Raw genomic sequence first — 21,231 nt, 5'->3', positions numbered from 1 at the left:
GTCAGACTAAGGTTCTTCTTGCCATTATTGTCAAAGGGGGAGAGAAACTGGAACAGATTGTGTTGACATCAATGCCAAAGGGGGAGATTGTTGGCATTAAGTTGTCAGTAATGTCAACTGGTATGGTAGGCTACCGATAGAGTGTGTCAACCCGGTATGAAGAAGATTGAACCAACATAAAGAAGAGAAGTATGTTATGAGTTGGTAGATGTTATCACTGGTATGAGGTGAGATGTAAGAGTATGTTGGCACACTTGAGTATTAACCGGTAAGGCATAAACTGGTATGATGGCTGGCTGATTGTTTGCGATGAAGAGGCGAAATGCTAGATGAATAACAACAACACCTGGTGAGTTGAACATAATGAATGACATGGGGACATACCAGAAGGTAAGATGAACTGTTAGTATGATGTGCTATCGATAAAAGGAGTTGTCCTCTGTATTAGGCATATTAGTAAAGGGTTTGTACCAGTAGAAGGGTTTGTACTGGTAGGGATGTTCAGGATTGAACCGACTCTTTGTTGGTGAGTTGAAAGTATGTCAATGTGTGCCATGGGGAGCTGAGGTGGCAAACATGCAGAGGTTGATAAAATATTCATTGACATGAATGTCCGTGTAGTTGATGGTCATTAAATGATAAATCCACAAATCATGGGATATTATTTGACTGTTGCGGCTCGAGGAAGAATGGACGCTAGAGAATGATAAGGTAGTTGTTGGCTTGGTGATCGGGGCACGAAATCTGATTGCAAATTGACCTTTAGTTAGAAACACCTTGATGAAATTAGGTCAACAAATATCAAGGTCGTAAAGTAGGGTAAAGTTTTCTATTTTTAGAAAACATGCACTGGATGAATAAAAATATTTCCCCAAAAGCAAGTGAATGATCCAAGGAAGATCGAATCAGATTTGATACAAATTCAATGAGACTGATGATTTTTTCACCAACTAAAAAAATGCTGCCCAAATAAAACCATAAGGAATATTGAAAAAATGATATAGGATTTTGTAGGGACCCCTCTCGTGGACCTGTAGGTTCAAATAGATCGTTCACAGGTGCCATAGATTCCGAGTTAGGCCCTGTCAAAGTTTGACAATTTTTAGCACTCAAGGGACGACGTCGGTAGGGTATGATCCCGAGCATTCGACCGAGTGGGGGCGGGATAGGAGAATGAATAGGGTAATAATGCCTAACTAGACATGTCAGAATCGACAGTTCGTGATCACGACGAGCAAAACGAGAAATTGGCCACGCGACAACATTTGATTGAATGAGACTGACGATTTTTTCTCCAACTGAAAAAATCTTGCTTTAATAAAATCGTAGGGAATATTGAAAAACCAAGATAGGATTTTTTAGGGACCCCTCTCATGGCCCTGTAGGTTCAAATGGATCATTTGCAGGTGCCACAGATTCTGAGTTAGGGCCCGTCAGAGTTTGATAATTTTTAGCACTTAGGGTGCTCAAGGGACAACGTTAGCAGGGTATGACCGCGAGCATTCGACTGAGTGGGGGGGGGGGAATAGGAGAATGCATAGGGTAAGAATTCCCAACTAGAAATGTCAAAGCCAACGGTTCATGATCATGATGGGAACAACAAGAAATTGGCCACGCGACAACATTTGATTGAATGAGACTGATGATTTTTTCACCAATTGAAAAAATGTTGCCCTAATAAAACCGTAGGGAATCTTGAAAAAAATAGATAGGATTTTGTAGGGACCCCTCTCATGGCCTTGTAGGTTCAAAAGGATCATTCACAGGTGCCATGGATTTTGAGTTAGGGCCCGTCAAAGTTTGAAAATTTTTAGCACTTAGGGTGCTCAAGGGACGACGTCTGTAGTGTATGACCCCGAGTGTTCGATTGAGTGGGGGGTGGGGGGCAAAATAGGATCATGCATAGGGTAAGAATGCCTAACTGGACATGTCGTAACTGACGGTTCATGATCACGATGAGAAAAATGAGAAATTGACCACGCGACAACATTTGATTGAATGAGACTGACGATTTTTTCACCAACTGAAAAAATGTTGCCCTAATAAAAATGTAGGGAATCTTGAAAAACTGAGATAGGATTTTGTAGGGACCCCTCTCATGGCCCCTTAGGTTCAAACAAATTGTTTGCAGGTGCCACAGATTCTGAGTTAGGGTCCGCCAAAGTTTGACAATTTTTAGCACTTAGGGCACTCAAGGGACGATGTCGGTAGGGTATGACCCCGAGCGTTCGATCAAGTGGGGGGGGGGAATAGGAGAATGCATAGGGTAAGAATGCCTAACTGGACATGTCAGAACTGATGGTTTGTAATCATGATGAGCAAAATGAGAAATTGGCCACGTGACAATATTTGATTGAATGAGTGATGATTTTTTCACCAACTGAAAAATGTTCCCCTAATAAAACCGTAGGGAATCTTGAAAACTGAGATAGGCTTTTGTAGGGACCCCTCTCATGGCCCCGTAGGTTGAAATATATCATTCGTAGGTGCCACAGATTCCGAGTTAGGGCCTGTCAAAGTTTGACAATTTTTAGCATTTAGGGTGCTCAAGGGACGACATTGGTAGGGTATGACCCCGAGTGTTCAACTTAGTGTGGGGGAAAAATAGGAGCATGTGTAGGGTAAGAATGCCTAACTGGACATGTCAGAACTGACGATTGTTGATCACGACAAGCAGAACGAGAAATTGGCCACACGACAACATTTGATTGAATGAGACTGACAATTTTTTTGCCAATTGAAAAAATGTTGCCCTAATAAAACTGTAGGGAATCTTGAAAACCTGAGATAAATCATTTCAACACATGAATCCCCCATTGACAACTTTTTACAACTTTTGAGCAATCTTGAGCAATTTTGCCAATATGAGTAACCTATGACTAGACATAACAAATATTGGTCTAGATGACCTTGTTACATAAAAAATGATTATATTTCACCTTATTTACATTGAGAATCCATCAAAACACTTATCTTCTAAATTTGACCTCGTGGAGGCCTGATGAGCAAGAAGGTCATTAAATTTGGTAAAGTTGCCAAAGGCAACCAAATTTAACACTTACGATTTAAATGAAATGAATTATATATAATCTAAAGATTATACAAACAACACTTACGATGAAATGAAATGAATTGTATTGTTCATTAAATAACCATTATTAACCATTGTTAATTATTGGATTGAAGATTAAAGTTTAAAATGATAACACCATGCACGCATGAGCAAAAATTTATATGATCAAATATCAACTTTTGTATATATGAAAATGTCAAATGATTACAAGTGTATGTCCATACACAAATATGGCATAAATGCCAACTCAAACAAAATGTATGTCTATATACATGAATGTATGTCCATACACAAAATATACATGCCAACTAGACATGTAAGCATCCCAAAACTATCTATAACATCCTAAGCTACTAATGGATCATCAAAATCGATCCTCTTCGCCGCACTGCTTGGCTCAGAAGGATCCTGCACAAGAAAAAACAAACCACGAATAAGATTATTTATATTATATAACTCACATTCGAAAAGTTAACATAAAAATGAACTATTATTGTTTACCTCATCTCCACGTTTTATCTTCAGCTTTGGAGGACTCTTGATGTATGTCTTTGATAGAGGAGGTATGTTTTCAATATTTTCATACACAACCTACATATGTTCACAAACATGGTATTGATACAAGTTAGCATATAATTGTCAATAATAATAATGAATTATATCTACTAAACACAAAAAAAATAAACACATGTACCTGAGGCATCTCTTCTTCTTCTTCTTCTTCTTCTTCTTCATCATCATCATCTTCAGGTATAGTGGGTGTAGTTAACAAGGATGTGAAGCCAAGAATTTTCTGTACATATACACAACAAAGTATGTGAAACTATCAATCTATGTCTAGATGTGTATAATCATTATAAGTTATTTAAACTATTCATTCAATCATATTTGCATTCAATTACCTTTCCCTTGTCTCCAGCTGCACTACCAGATCCTGAATCACACAACCCGACCCACACTCACACTACTTTTGCCCTACAAGAGTAAAATAAGATATACATGCAAGTTACTACATAATCTAATTAATGCCAATATAAATGATGAGCATGTATGTACAATAAAATATAAACGAATAGGTGCAATAATATATGTACCATAAAGCTATCAAGGCCAAATGAAATGGCCGTCAAGGTTCCCTCCTGGATCTGTGTCAACTCGTCCTCTGTCATCAACTATTAAATAGACCATGTAAATAAACATTAGTACTTAATATTATCTAGATTATAAATATTCATTTAAAATATAGAATGAACTGTGAAAATACAAATCTTACCACTACATCATCAACATATGATGAAGGTGCCTCCTTGCCTCTAGCATGCAAGGACTCTCCAGGGTATCCTCCAGTCCCTGTCATAACATCTAGTGCATCGTGCATCTCATGCACCTCATAATCTGCAGTGTGTGCAAGAGGATCAACAGGTTGTCCAACTGGACCCAAGCATAGGTTCCCACACATGACACAACTATGGGGTACACAAATGTGTGGAGCCGAGGAGGATGTGTCAGTGCCACCAAATGCACCGATACCATCAAAAGAAGGTTGAGCTACTACCCCAGCCTGAGAAACTAGAAGGCTACTCAAATAATGAATAGCTGATATGGTCCATGATGCCACCTCACAATGATATTTGGATGTTGCACTGGAGGTGGGGGATCAATAGGAGGAGGGAGGACATATGAGCCTTGGACTACTCTGACTGCCCTAGGTCTATTTTGGGGCATACCTAAACCCACAACCTGGAAAGTTTGGATGTCAAAGTAGTTCACATGTTTTCCTAAAACAAACTCAACATACAATTTTTTAATAAAGTAGAAGAGGACATCAAGATTGTTGTTGGGTGGTTTATCGAAAACCATCCACCAACGATCCCAAAAGTTTTTCACAATATCATCATTTGTGCATCATTTAATAGAAAGTTTTTTTTTGGGGGGGTCTACAGGTTGACCAGTGCGGGGATTCACAAACAATGTGGCGATATCGACTTTGGATATCTCGAGATCCTTGATCTCCTTATAGGACAAGCCATCTGCATATTTTTCCCTCATAGAATCTTGCCACAAAAGAGTGACATTGTGCCCCTCAGTGATAGTTTCTATACTCTTTATGATGGACGTGAGGGGATCAAACATTGGGTTTAGGCGAGGGATCCTATGATAGACATCTGCAATCCCCCTCAATTGGTTCAAATTTTGTGTAATTAAATCCTGAATTGAGGGGTGTGTGGCAAATGAGGGTTTTGTGCAGGAGGGTTTGGTTGTTGCGGTTGTGGTTGATCAACATTTTCACTGTTATCCCCCATTTTTAACCTAATTGAATGTAAGCAATTGAATTTAGTTAACAAATTTGAAGAATTTTGTATTTGATTTAAAAAAACCTAGTTTTCATGAAAAAAAAAAATTGAATGAAAAAACAAATAAACATTTAAAAAAATGCAAAAATTTGAATGAAAATGATGAAAAATAATAAAAATCCTACCTTTAATTAGATTTTTTTGCAAATTTGGGTCACAAAATCGGATATCGGGTCCAACTGGATATCAAATTTGCTTGAATTCTTGCAGCGTGTGGGTAAAAAATAACCCACGGGCTATCACAGTCCTCTTTTATTGTCTCAAAGAAATCGGATATCCGATTTTTATAGTTAAATTATTTTAAAATAACAATATATTATATAATATATTATTATATAATATTATATTATATATTATATATTATATATTATATATTATATAATATATATAATATATAACATATAATATAATATAATAATATATAATATATAATATATATAATATATAACATATAATATAATATAATAATATATTATATATATATTTTTATTATATTATATTATATAATATAATATATAATATATAATATAATATAATAATATATAATATAATATAATATAATATAATATAATATAATATAATATAATATAATATAATATAATAATATATATTATATAATATATAATATATAATATAATATAATATTATATTATAAGTTATATAATATATAATATAATAATATATTATATATTACATATTATATAATATATAATATCTTATATATTATATAATATATAATTATATATTATATTATATAACATATAATTTATTTTTTAATTTAAAATTACCTATGGTTTACATCTGAGAGCTGTCTCACAACTTCACGTGGGAAAGAGATGAACCCGGAAAGGCTGCATTTGAACAAGTACTCATGGCCTTCATGAGACAGATGGAGCGTAGACACCTACACATGGAGATCTCTTGGGAGGAAGCTGGCATGTTCCATGAACACACCTCATACCCCCACAAACAGGACATACTTGATGGCCGAGTGGAAGTATGGCAGGATGGAAACCTAGGTTGGGTGGCATGGATCCCTCCATTGGGAGCCAACCTTGCACCAGAATCTGAAATCTCTTTTTCCTAGTCCTCTAGAGCTGTATATGTTTTTTTTTTTGCTGTTATAACTAAGATGTATTTAATGTAATCATCTTCCCAAAAGTGGAGGTGCTCGTCAATTGTATATTTTTTGTGTATGCACCCTCTGTTGGTGCCTTGTTACTGCTAAACTTAGTCATTCTTGATGCTATGTAATGTTTATATGATATCTAATCCAAAAAAATTTAAAATTACCTATAAAAATTGGAAATCCGATATTATCGAATATCCAATTTGATCGGATATCTGATTTGCCTAGGTGTTTACCATGCCAAGGTGTACTGACACCCAGGCCAAGCAAAAAGTCAACACGGATTTTTGCATTTTTAGGCGAGTGGAAAAGGCTTATTTTTTCACATCGCCACTTTTTGGCCCCCCATGATCCTGCACTAACCCAATTATCTAGTGCATGCAGAAACTCATAAGAAACTTTTTAGGCCTTTCCCTATGTCTCAACAACCTGATATATTAGATTCATTATTCGTTTTAAGTCTTTTGGATCTCAACATTTTTTTTTTCATAGAGGATATTAGTCCCAATTTACACTTAATATATCTAAGTCCTGTATATTTTTGTAGTTCTTAGCTTGTATTTAAAAAGATAATTTTTTTATTATTTATTTGGATGCACTATTAATTTATTCATTTCTCCGTGTATTCTAATTATACAATATGTTCTAATGTGTTGATGTGGATACAATTGAAAGCTAATAAAATTGCATTTAAGGTGACCCTATTGTAATTTCTTATTGACCATTGAATCAATATCCCTTATATGATACTTAAAATTCCATTGACTTCCCCTCCTCCTTCAAATAAGGTCTAGTCACCTAATTCAAGGAATTGACATGATAGATGTCAGATTACCCATAAGTGTGATGATTCCCATAATTATTAGGGAAAAGTTAATGGTCATAGTGCTCATGGTGGGTCCCAGTCCTCTTACCAATATTCACATTCTTCTCAACATCATTCTAGAATAGTTCTAAGTTGGCTACATAGTGACAAATTCACATGGATTACCTTGGCCATTTCTCCTACTAACATTGTTTCTCAACAACCTAAAGAATTAAAAACTTATGAGGATAATCATAATGGTTCCCTATTGTCTCTAAACATATTCTTGATAGAAAGGAAAAAAAATAGACTTGTAAACATTAGATTGTAACTGTAGAATGAAGCTTAATTATGACTGTGATTTTTAGTAGAAGAATACATGTATGTTCTTGTTTGGTTTTGAAGAGACACATTGTTGACAAGTGTTGTGGAACTAGTTGATGACATAACATTTGTATCCACCATGTGAACTAGGCTAGGTGTAATTTCTACATTGTGTGAGTCATTGGATAAAAATATCATTAGATTTTGTATAAGAGGAGCCCTCAATCTACCGTTCTAAGATTAAAAAAAGTTGGAGTCTTGTGAAGTACTTATCTAGCTTTTGAATTCGAGCTTCAAGAACATTTAGCACAGAGTGGTCCATGTCTAGGGAACAATGAAGTTAGAAAGGTGGGATTAATTTAAAAGGAAGCTTGAATTCTTGAAATTCCTAAACCATTTAGGTATTAATAAATTTAGGCTAAAGACTGGAGCTACTCAAAGCATGGGAAGCCATTGGTTGATAACTTGTTCTAGAAATAATTTTATATTATGAGAATTAGGTCATGATACTTATAAGAAAGTGTTAGTTTTAGAACACACATGTTCTCCTACAAAGAAATCAAGTGGAAGAAAGTGATGACAAGACAGATATGCAAATGAAATTTCAAATGAGTTTAATTTTTTTTTAATCTAAATTAAACATATTCTTTTACAAATACAAATTAAGATACTTAACCAAAGCACACAATTTTTTAAGTATCTAACAAAACACCGCAATATATATAAGAAAAATTAGAATGATTTCAAGTGCAAGCTTAGTTCGGTTCACCAAAAAGATATGCAACAAAAGTGATCCTAACTAATATGTACATTAACCTAAAATCAATCTCCTTTTCACATTTACATCATTTACAAGAAGGTGTGAATGGGCTTGAATTTAGTACACGAGAGAGAGAGAGAGAGAGAGAGAGAGAGAGAGAGAGAGAGAGAGAGAGAGAGAGAGAGAGAGAGAGAGAGAGAGAGAGAGATCCACATCTTTTTCTATTTTATGTTGTGTTGGGTGTGACTGGGGATTGATTGAATACATGGAATGAAATAAACTAAATTAAACAAGTTTAATTAAATGCAACAAACATGCAATAGAAGTACAAAAAAGAGTAGAAGATACACAAATGGAATGTATAGAAAAACTTTGTGACATAAATGTGGAGCTAAATTCACAAGATGGAGCTCTTGGGAATTGTATAGAGTCTAAAAGCATTTTTTTGTAGATTTCAGTATTATGGACTAGAGCAAGAGGTGATTTTGGATATATCCTAAAAAACTAGTGCCAATAAGTGGGATACTAGTATTGGGTGATATAGGCTTATGGTTTTAGGCTCTCAAAATACTATAACTCTTTTCACTATGTCCTCTATCTATTTGCGCCACTACTACACTCTAAAACCTTATTATCTACACTTGAACACACCAAAGAGAGGAAAATATTGTGCTTAATAGAGATTTGCCTTGGTCAATACCCATGTTAGAATTACCTCCTCCACAAAATTTATTATGAGTGATAACAATTGCACACTCCTTCAAGAGTTGAAGAAGAAAATAACATAAAACCAAATTGATGACCTTAGGCATAAAACTCTTCCTTGAATCTCATGTAAGGTGATGATGACTCACTCTCATTAATTCCTACAAGATATTAGTAAATTTTTACAAAAATAAAAACCAAATTAATAAATGAAAAAAATAGTTGATGCTTTTTACAAGAAATGAATCTATTATTGAATTTAAAATAGAAAAGAAAATTCAATGAATTTTTTTTATTAAGTTTCTTGCTCAAATTTTAGATTTAAAGATTCAATAAGCACATGTATGTTTTAATTCAATAAGTATATTATATTTCATGTTGAGTTCAATAAGTATATGTATATTTTTACTTATAAATGCATTTTTTTAATGTAACTAGATTATTGTTCATAGAGTTATATATAATTCGTGTATATTTATATATATGCAGGTGCTATCTTTGTCATGGATGTCTTTGACATAGATGATTTGTTAGGTGAAAATCCCCCACCTCAATCCCCTCCACCTCCACCTCCACCCCTAGATTAGATGAGGCTCGATTGAGAGAAAGAATAGATGAAAACCTTGAGATGATACAACAAAATATTAATGAAATCCAAAATGAGCCTGCCACCCCCCTCATCTTCTACAGTTTGCAACTTCAATGCAAGTTTTTGTAGACTTTGTTCGATCTATTGATACATAGTTAGATCAATTCCACAGACGGAGAGAGAAGTTGTGCCAGTTTTATGCTGATGGATACACTTATAAGCAAATAAATGATCTCAAAATCACCAAAGCATATTTATGCCCATATTTTATTAACCCTAGAACACGAGAACAAATGCCTCCTACCCAAAAAAGAATTTCAAGTAGGTGGTGTGAGGTCGCTTTCTATTTTGTGAAGAGATTATATTGTGAGTTTATATTGGGTATAAAACCCAATTATTTTGACATTAGGTCATTCCAGGGTGTTGGTGGTGGCATGCCACAACACAGATTAGGGGCACGTATTGTTACACCCTTACTATATCCACCCATGGTTCCTCCTGTTTCTCTAGCTATTCCTACAGATGTACAACATGCAACATTGATTTCCAAATTAGGTGCTTTGAGTGCCCTCTCGGGTAACCTCAGTGAGCAAGCTTCCCACATGGCATCCGCTCCACGATCGATGCCACATTTATGTACGAGTTGTCATTAGATGTGTGTAGGTCCTACTTCTAATCTTGGATCCACTTTAGATGTACTTGTTGCATCAGATGATCATATCACATCATATGTGGATTTTCTTTTCTCAGATGATCATCTCGATCAGGTATATATATATGTGTGTGTGTGATATATAAATTAAGTGCACACTTTTTTATACAATCTAATGCTTGATTAAAATTGTTTGGTGTATGTATATGAGGAGTACACCTAATGTTCGAGTCAATATTTCATTTGCACCTACATATCTTGGCACACCTTTTGGGGTATAAGAACAATTTATATCTAGACATTGTACTATTTAAGTTATCATGCTATTGTCCTAGACTATTTAAGTTTTCATGTTGATACATTGAATATTTGTTTCTCCAGGGTGTAGGTCATGAGGCCTCTACATCATATCAAGTAGAGGGTGTCACAAGTGTGACACCCACATCATTGAGCATTGAACATTATCCATCTACTCAATGTATCTTAGAAAATAAAGATTAAATATGTACTTATGACTTTGTAAGTTAGCTCAATTCAATACACATTTATTCAATAAATATGATTTTATTATATGCATATTTGCAGGTGGACACTACTATTAGGATAGGCTATCTTCATCACATTTATCAGAGCCAAAATGAAGGGCAATCGACATCCTTTGAGGTCTAAATACAATATATATAGGGATTAACAAAGTTCATACTTCAATGCAATCTTTTAACCTATTTTTTTCATTAAACACTTAATTTGACCTTGTACAAGACTTAGCTACTGCAACTTTTGGCGTTGATTTCAATGTGCGACCTCGAGGTGCAAAAGATATTGGTAGAGGAGATGAGAAGCCTCATGTATGATATTTTAAATGATTATTTAATCAAAATTATAAATGAATTTTAATTTAATAAAAAAATAAACATTTGTGTGTGCTCATGTTTCTTATCACGTTTCTTATCTTGTACAGGATGACACAACTCCTAAGCAGATAGTACATGCACAACAAGTTGTTGGAGGTGATGAGAACTTGCATACTGTAAGTTTACTTAATTAATGTATTCCAACTTTATTTGACAAATAATTATCTTTTAATAGTTAATCTGATTTGAATATAATTTTTTTTCTTGCACATCATGAGACATGTCATTCTAGTCCATGTGGAGTGAAGAGAACACACGATCTTATTGATGATAGGACTTAGATTTTACTGGTTATCTAGCTCTGATTTTACATGCACTGAACTATGCTTTGTACTTATTTATGGGTTGTAGATGTGTTAGAACATTATATATATGGACACGTACATTATATACATGGAGAGTTGCATTATGTGGAGTAGATCATTTGTTTTTTTTGGACTACATATACATATGGATTAGATATTATGTAGATTTGATCATGTTACCATCTAATTTACCTTAAATAAATCTAACCATCTACCATGTATGAAGTGTAACAACTTTTAACTTTTAACATTGAAACTATAATATTTGAATTGGGCTACTTGTAATTTTAAATTAATGATATTTATGTTTATTAATATATTAATGTTCCCTTGTTTGGGATGATAATATATTTGTTTTTATTCTTGATTGCAAATCTTATTGCTAAACTTTGGCATGTCATTGTTGGCATAACTGATGGTGTTGGCAAAACTGGTTCATCAGTTAGTATTGTCATTGATGACTAACACTTACCGGTAAATAAGGCCAAGATCATAGGCAAGGAGGTGTGGTAAACCTCAATGGTTTAATCATGGTTGCAAATAGTATGGAGGATTCGGTGCCTCCCTAATATGTATTATTGACACACTTAAGCAATGTGTTGGTCGAAGACTAATTGGTTGAAGGATAAATAGAGTAGTTGACTGGTCAGTCAAGAATCTGATAGATGTTGAGATCGGTTTCTTAAACTGATAGTTGAAATGATGATGTGGTCACAAGAGGTGACTCAAATTGCAGTTTAGTAGTCTTATGCATGACCGGAACACTCTAGATAGACATGTGATCAGTCTGATTGATGATCAATGACTGGTGGCAAAAGGTGAAGAGTTACATCGGTGAACCGGTGATATAGGTTGAAGGATGATATCCACCGAGAATCTTGGAGCAGTGACTGGAAAGTTGGATGCGATGACCAAAGGTGAGTCAGTCAGGATGAGATATCATTAAACAAACTACTAGTGAAATCTATAGCAGTTAACAACCAGTTAAGGTGAGATTTGTGTGGATTTTTTGGTTCGCATTAAAAAGACTGAACATGACCCAGAGGTTGGTGAAATTATGAGTTGCGGTGGTAGATAAGGATGAGTTGTTGGCGAGAATGATGGAGAGTGCATAGAGAAAGTGCGGGAAGATTTGGGAAGATTTGAATTTCAAATCTACCGAGTGTTAGGTGTAAACTCATTTAGAAATCAGTAGGTATGTGTCGGCAAAATATGGTATAAAGGTTTTTGGCGAAAGCCAAAAAGTTTGATCGTAAAATTGTTAAGTACAATTTTGAATAGAGTCAATCCAACAAGGTGAAGAGGGTGCAGAACTGCTAAGTGAATAGCAAAGTGGTGAAGAGAGTGTGCAAAGCTCGAATAGAGTGAAGAGTAGAGAAAGAATGCAGAGCACCAGTAGAGTGCAGAGCAAGTGTAATGCAGAGCACCAGAAGAGTGTCGAGCAAGTGTAACTGATGGTCAAATCAAAGAGTTTCAATCGGATCTGATTGAGCTAAGAGTAGATACCATACCAGATCATTCTCTCTATTGTTTTCTAATAACTACAATAGTAAAATCCCTTAACCGGGTGGACTTTAATAGGTCCCTTTGTAATATCCCTTAACCAGGTGACATCTTAATTGATGATCCTAAGTTCTTTAACAAGGCTACCTCTAACAGGGTAAAGGTTGTAATAGGCCTTAAAGAAAATGCCTTAACCGAGTGGCACCTAACAATGTCTTTGTAATATCCTAATAGGGATGGCTCCTCACCAGGTGTACTCCAGAAGAGTGTATATTTTGTGAGTTTCTACTCACACCGTGGTTTTCTCCCTTTTGGGTTTCCACGTGATAAATCTTGGTAGTCATGTGTGTTTGATTTTATGTGTGCATGTTTCTTATTAATGTTGCTTATACTGATAAGTGTTAAGTTTGAATAGAAACTTCGATTAAGGTTAAATCTGGTAAAACCGATATAGTGTCGATTCACCCCTCCCCTCTTAGCACTGATTGTGACTAAAAATTGGTATCAGAGCCTTGGTCCTTAGATTCAGAAGAGATTAACAACTTAAGGAAAGATCTAAGATGATATGAAAGGAAGGCCCTAATTTCTCTAAGGAGAATTACTCATTATGGTGTGGTAGAATGAAGCTCTACCTAAGAACCCTAGGAGATCAATACTGGAATCATGTAAGCATAGAGTACAATGAACCTACATGGGTTCTCACTGTAGATCAGATCAAAGAGAAGCAAGATAACATCACAACTATGGAGGTGATTGCTAGTACTCTATCTGATAATGAGTATGTTGAGATTCAAGATCTGAAATAGCCTATGAGATGTGGAATAAGTTGAAGACTATTTATGGAGGAGATCATCATGTACAAAAGGCTAAGGTGGACAGTTGGAGAGGAAATTTTGATGAGATGAGGATGCAATAAGGAGAGAATATAGAACAATACAACAAAAGAATAAAGGATGTGGTAAATTCCATCAGAAATGCTGGAAGAAAGCTTGAGGAAGATGATGTGGTCAGCAAAATCTTGAGAACCTTGCTACCACAATATGCCATAAGGGTTTCTGCAATTCAGGAACTCGGACCTTTGGGAACAATTAATGTTACACTTGACTCCCCGATCAGTAAGTTGACTGCCTTTGAACTGAGCGACTATGATAATAGTATGCCAAAGATTGATGCTGCCTTCAAATCTTCCATGACACTTGCACCAACAATGAGAAGAAAATAAACGGGAAGTAGTTCTACTGCAAGAACCGGTCATTCTCATTCTCATGACAACTTGTTATCTGAATAATAGGAACAAGATGAGCTTGAAGCTCTAATAGCAAGAAGGATGGCAAGAGGAAAAGGGAAGTACAAAGGTAAACTACCCCTGAAGTGTTTCTCATACAATAAAATAGGTCATATTGCATCCAAATGTCCTGGCAATGATAAGAAGGACAAATTTAGAAGATACAAAGAGAAGAGCAAGAAGGAGTGCTATCTTGCAGAAGGAGTTACCGATGAAGAATCAAAATGATCTGATGGAGAAGGGATTGCATTTGTAGTGGTAAAGGAAGATAGCACAGAGGAAAGTGATATGGCACTAATTTCCAGTTCAAACTAGTGTGGAGACTGGGTAATTGATAGTGGTTGCACTCACCACATGATTGGTGATAGGAACAAATTCTTCAGCATGGAGGATTGGTGAGATTCGGCAATGATGATCCCTATGCAGTAAAAGGTAAGGGATCTATAGCCCTAAATGATAAAACCAATTTTGAAGATGTTTACTGGGTAGAAGGGCTAAAGTATATCAACTTAACAATAAGGGTTACCGGTTAGAGTTTAATGAAGAAATATGCAAAATAAGTGATAAATCAAGAGGTTTGATTTCCACCAGTAAACAAATTAAAGGTAATCTATTCTACCTAGACACCATTTAGGAATTTGCCTAATGGAAAAGGTAGAAGATAGTTGGCTATGGCACAAAAGATTGTGTCATATTAATTTTGATAACATAGCAAAGGTTAGTAAAATGAAGTCTGTCAGAGGTATGCCTGACATTATGAAACCTGAGAATGTCATGTGTTAAGATTTTCAGCTAGGAAAGTTGACCGGATCTAGTTTCAACAACAAATCTTATTCATCTGAGAATGTGTTGGACTTAGTGCATATAGATTTGTGTGGTCCTATGAGGACTAATATTTTATATGGGGACCAATACTTCATGTTGTTTGTAGATGATTTCTCAAGAATGATGTGGGTTGTATTCTTGAAAGAAAAAACTGAAGCCTTTCACATGTTTAAGGTCTTCAAGGCTTGAGTGGAGAGAGGAACCAGTAAGAGTCTGAAATGTTTGAGATTAAATAGAGGAGGAGATTTCACCTCTCAAGAGTTCATAAATTATTGTGGAGAACAGGGGATTATGAGGCAGATGTCTGCACCCAGAACACCTCAACAGAATGGGGTTGCTGAAAGAAGAAACATAGCTCTAATTGATTGTGTGGGTACTCTAATGATTTAGAGGGACATTCCACATGTCTTATAGAGAGAAGTAGTGAGTATTGTTGTGTATACCTTGAACCAGATACATGTGAAGAAGGGGACAAATAAGGCTCCCTATGAATTATGGTGTGGATACTTACCCAATGTGAGTTACTTCAAGGTATTTGGAAGCAAGTGCTACATCAAGAGGGATGAGTACTCTGGAAAGTTTGATCCTAAGGGTAGTGAAGGAATCTTCTTAGGTTACTCCACAAAGAGTAAATCATATTGGTGTTTGAACAAACGGACTGGTAAGATTGTGGAGAGTACAAATGTTAGAGTAGATGTGTTATTTGAGAAAAATGAACAAGACAACAAGAATGAACCAGAGGACTATCAAGGATTCGATTACACTGTACCAGTCGAACCTGCTGCAGAGAATCTGAGTGTAACTACAAATGAGGAAGCATGTGAAGTAGAACCTGCACAATCGGTAGAAGAAGCTCCAAGAAATGAACGAACACCACCAAAGTATGTTAGAAACAATCATTCTGTTGACAATATTATTGGTGACAAAAATGTAGGAGTATTGACTAGAAGAAAACCAAGGGAGAGTACTTGTCTGCTCTCTAAAATTGAGCCCAAAACAACAAAGGAGGCTCTGAAAGATGAAGACTGGATCAAGGCTATGTATGAAGAACTGGAGCATATTGAGAAAAAATGAAACTTGGACTCTTGTGCCCAGACCGGAGAACAAAAATGTGATAGGCACCAAGTGGGTATTTAGAAACAAAATGGATGAAACTGGTAAAGTAGTAAGAAACAAAGCAAGGTTAGTCTACAAAGGGTATGCATAGGAATAAGGTTTGGATTATGGAGAGACCTTTGCACCGGTGGCTAGACTAGAAGGGGTCAGAATCTTGCTTTCTTATGCTGCTTACAGAAAGTGCAAGGTCTACCAAATGGATGTCAAAATGACATTCTTGAATGGTATTCTAGAGGAAGAAGTGTACATCAAGCAACTAGAAGGGTTTGCTTAAGAAGATGAAAGAGATATGGTATGTAAGCTGAAGAAGGCTCTGTATGGGATAAAACAAGCACCAAGAGCTTGGTATGAGAGACTGCACTCATACCTAATAAGTATAGGGTTCATGAGAACCAGTGACAACAGTAACTTGTATTTGAAGAATGGAGAATAAGGAAAACATCTGATTGTAGAGATTTTTGTAGATGACATCATCTTTGGAGGAGATGATGAAACGAGATGAAATGAGCAAAGGTTTTGTAGAAGAAATGAAGAAAGAATTTGAAATGTCCACGGTCGATGAAATAAAATTCTTCATTGCTCTGCAAGTATCTCAACTAAAGAATGGTATATTCATTAGCCAGACCAAATATATAAGAGAAATATTAAAGACCTTTGGAATGGAAGATTCCAAACCCGTTGGAGCTTCGATGGTTATAGGTTGCAATCTCTCCAAAGATGATGAGGCTAATGAAGTGAATGAGACACTATACCGATCCATGATCAGTAAGCTGCAGTATGCAGTGCATAGTAGAATGGATATAGCACAAGCAGTTGGCTTGGTTGCTAGATTTGCTGCAAATCCAAAAGAGACTCATATGGTGGTGAATAAGAGGATATTCAGATACCTTAAGGGGACTGATGAGTATGGTCTTTGGTATCCAAATTAGGTAAATTTCAACTTAAGTGTCTTCACCAATGCAGATTGGGCATGAAACATTGATGACAAAAAGAGTACTAGTGGAGGTGCATTCTTTCTTGGAGATAGGATTGCGTCATGGACAAGCAAGAAACAAAATTGTATCTCTCAATCCACAACTGAGGAGAAGTATGTGGCTGATGCAATCAACTGTACATAGGTAGTATGGATTAAGCAGATCTTGGAAGGTATCCAAGAAAAGGTGACTGAACCTGTGGTGATACAGTGTAAAAATACAAGTGCCATCAACATATCAAAAAACCTGGTAGTGCACTCTAAGACCAAGTATATTGCAATAAAATATCATTATCTTAGGGAACAAGTGTAGGAAAAAGAAGTTAGACTAGAATATGTGCCAACCAAGGAACAAGTTGCAAACATATTCACCAAGATGCTACCTAATGATACTTTTGAGTATCTCAGAGGAAAGTTAGGGGTAATTTCCCTACAATGCTCTAAGGTGAGTGGAGATTGAAACAACATCAATCCAATATGATTTTCCTAAAAATTCAATGTATTTGGAATGATGATTATGGACTACTCCTATTATAAGGGAGAGCAGTCATTGCAGTATGTGAAATAGGATGTCTAGACTACACCTTTGGTATTGTTGTCAATGGGGGAGTGAAGTCAGATGGAACATGAAGGGAGATGAAGTCAGATGTAACATGAGTGAAAGCTAGTGAAAGGGGGAGTAAGATATTTACTCAAGATCAAACAGAGCAGCTGATCAGTACAATAGAAGCAGAAGTGACTGGTTGCTAAAAGAGAAGTTTGAAGTGTTGCCATCAATGCCAAAGGGGGAGATTGTTGGCATAACTGATGGTGTTGGCACAACCGGTTTATCAGTTAGTATTGTCATTGATGACTAACACTTACCGGTGAATAAGGCCAAGCTCATAGGAAAGGAGGTGTGGTAAAAATCAATGGTTTAGTCATGGCTACAAATAGTATGGAGGATTCAATGCTTCCCTAATATGCATTATTGACACACTTAAGCAGTGTATTGGTTGAAGACTAATCGGTTGAAGGATAAATAGAGCAGCTGATCGGTCAGTCAAGCATCCGATAGATGTTGATATTAGTTTCTTAAACTGACAGTTGAAATGATGATGCGGTCACAAGAGGTGACTCGGATTGTAGTTTAGTAGTCTTATGTACGACCAAAACACTTTGGATAGACAGGTGATTAGTTTGATTGATGATTAGTGACCGGTGGCAAAAGGTGAAGAGTTACACCGGTGAACCGATGATACAGGTTGAAGGATGATATCCACCAGGAATATTGGAGTAGTGACCGGTAAGTTGGATGCGATGACCAAAGGTGAGTTAGTCAGGATGAGATATCATCAAACAAACTGCTAGTGAAGTCTACAGTAGTTAACAACCAGTTAAGGAAAGATTTGTGCGGATTTTTGGGTTCGCATTAAAAAGACAAAACATGACCCAGAGGTTGGTGAAATTATGAGTTGCGGTGACAGATAAGGATGAGTTACTAGCGAGAATGATGGAGAGTGCACAGAGAAAGTGTAGGAAGATTTGAGAAGATTTGAATTTCAAATCTACCGAGTGTTAGGTGTAAACTCATTTAGGAATCAACAGGTATATGTTGACAAAATATGGTATAAAGGTTTTTGGTGAAAACCAAAAAGTTTGATTGTAAAATTCATAAGTGTAATTTTGAAGAGAGGCGATCCAGTAAGGTGAAGAGGGTGCAAAACTGCTAAGTGAATAATAGAGTGGTGAAGAGAGTGTGCAAAGCTTGGATAGAGTGAAGATTAGAGAAAGAATGTAGAGCACCAGTAGAGTGCAGAGCAAGTGTAATGCAGAGCACCAGAAGAGTGTAGAGCAAGTGTAATTGGTGGTTAAATCAAAGAGCTTCAATTGGATCTAATTGAGCTAAGAGTAGCTACTACAACAGATCATTCTCTCTATTGTTTTCTAATAACTACAACATTAAAATCCCTTAACTGGGTGGACTTTAACAGGTCCCTTTGTAAAATCCCTTAATCGGGTGACATCTTGATTGATGATCCTAAGTCCTTTAACAAGGCTACCTCTAACAGGGTAAAGGTTCTAACAGGCCTTAAAGAAAATCCCTTAACTGGGTGGCACCTAACAGGGATGACTTCTCACTGGACATACTCCAAAAGAGTGCAAATTTTGTGAGTTTCTACTCACACCGTGGTTTTCTCCCTTTTGGGTTTCCACATGATAAATCTCGGTAGTCATGCATGTTTAATTTTATGTGTGCATGTTTCTTATTAATGATGCTTATACTAATAAGTGTTAAGTTTGAATATAAACTGCGATTAAGGTTAAATCTGGTAAAAACAATATAGTGTTGATTCACCCCTCCCCTCTCAGCACCGATTGGGACTAACAAATTATAGCATGTTTCAAGAACTAATGTCCTTATGTCATACTTATGTATTTTACCAAAGTTCATTTTTTTCTTGAGATGTTCTTACTATTCTCTCTTATAGCTCTCTTATGTCACAGATGTTCTTACTTTTCTCATATAGGATGCCATAAATTTTGATATAAGAAGTTGATTGATCCATTTTATAAAACATCATATACTGAATTGAACTTGATTAAAACATAATATATTGAATTGAACTAGTTGAACTTAATTGAACTTAATTCAAACATAATATACTGAATTGAACTTAATTGAATCATAATGAACATAGTTAACTTAATTGAACTTATTCTACAACATAATGAACAAAAAATGAGAGATATAGTGGTCCTCATGACCTAAAGTCTATCAACTCATACATAAAATTGACCAAAAGTCTATCAATTACATTTTATGAAATATATAATATACTAAATTGAACTTAATCTAGAAGATAATGTACCAAAAATATACTGAATTGAACTTAATTGAACTTAATTCAAACACAATGTACTGAATTGAACTTATTCTAGAACATAATGAACAAAAAATGAGAGATATAGTGGTCCTCATGATTGAAACTCTATCAACTCGTACATAAAATTGACCAACAGTCTATCAATTGCATATTACATAAGGCTTATCAGGCCTATCTAAAATATTTGAGTTTATCTCCTAAGGGACCTGCAAAAAAAAATCATTTTTTATAAAATACATTATCATAATTCTATATTTGTGCAAGAAAATTGCATTTATTCTAGTAAAGTTAGACAATTGAACCTTACATCTTACAAAGATAATTCTTTATTATATATCCTTAAATGCACAAATAGTAGTATTCATTGATTCCATCTACATGTGGAAGACTTGAAATAAAAATAAAATGATCAACTTAAATTATAATAATTAGGATATATCTCTCAAAATGCAACATAAAGTATGCACAAACAATAGGATATATCTTTATATGATTAGCTTTTATAATTAGGATGCATGATTTAAAAACATAAAGTATACATCACGACTTTTAAAAAGGAGATGGCTTAAGGGTACAAAACTATAACTTGTAATTATTCAAAATGCAACATAAAGTATGCACAAACAATGGTAGTCGCTGATGCCTTCTACTTGTGGGAGACCTGAAACAAAATTATTTGATTAGCTTTTATATTTAGGATGCATGATTTAAAATGCAACATAAAGTACATATCATGAATTTTAAAAGGGAGATGGCTTAAGGGTACAAAATTATAACTTGTATTTATTCATTCTGTCATACCATCTAAATCCTCTCTCTTTTGCAATGCATCTGTAATTGTCTCGTTTTCTTCTGTAGAGATTGTCCATAATTGTATATTAACAGGTTTGCCACGATATCTATCTAATTTTATATTAGTTGCCACTACCAAATGTGAGTATTGTATAATCTTCAAACGTGGGCAATCCATTCTTTCTTGTTAGATATTTGCGTAGCCAGGTGCCAACAACAACCACAAATATTGTTGGATAGTCATAACATTCATCATCTAC

This window comes from Cryptomeria japonica, chromosome 4, assembly GCF_030272615.1.
Source record: "Cryptomeria japonica chromosome 4, Sugi_1.0, whole genome shotgun sequence".
Taxonomy (NCBI): Eukaryota; Viridiplantae; Streptophyta; class Pinopsida; order Cupressales; family Cupressaceae; genus Cryptomeria; species Cryptomeria japonica.
Note: the sequence above shows the minus strand (reverse complement) of the source record.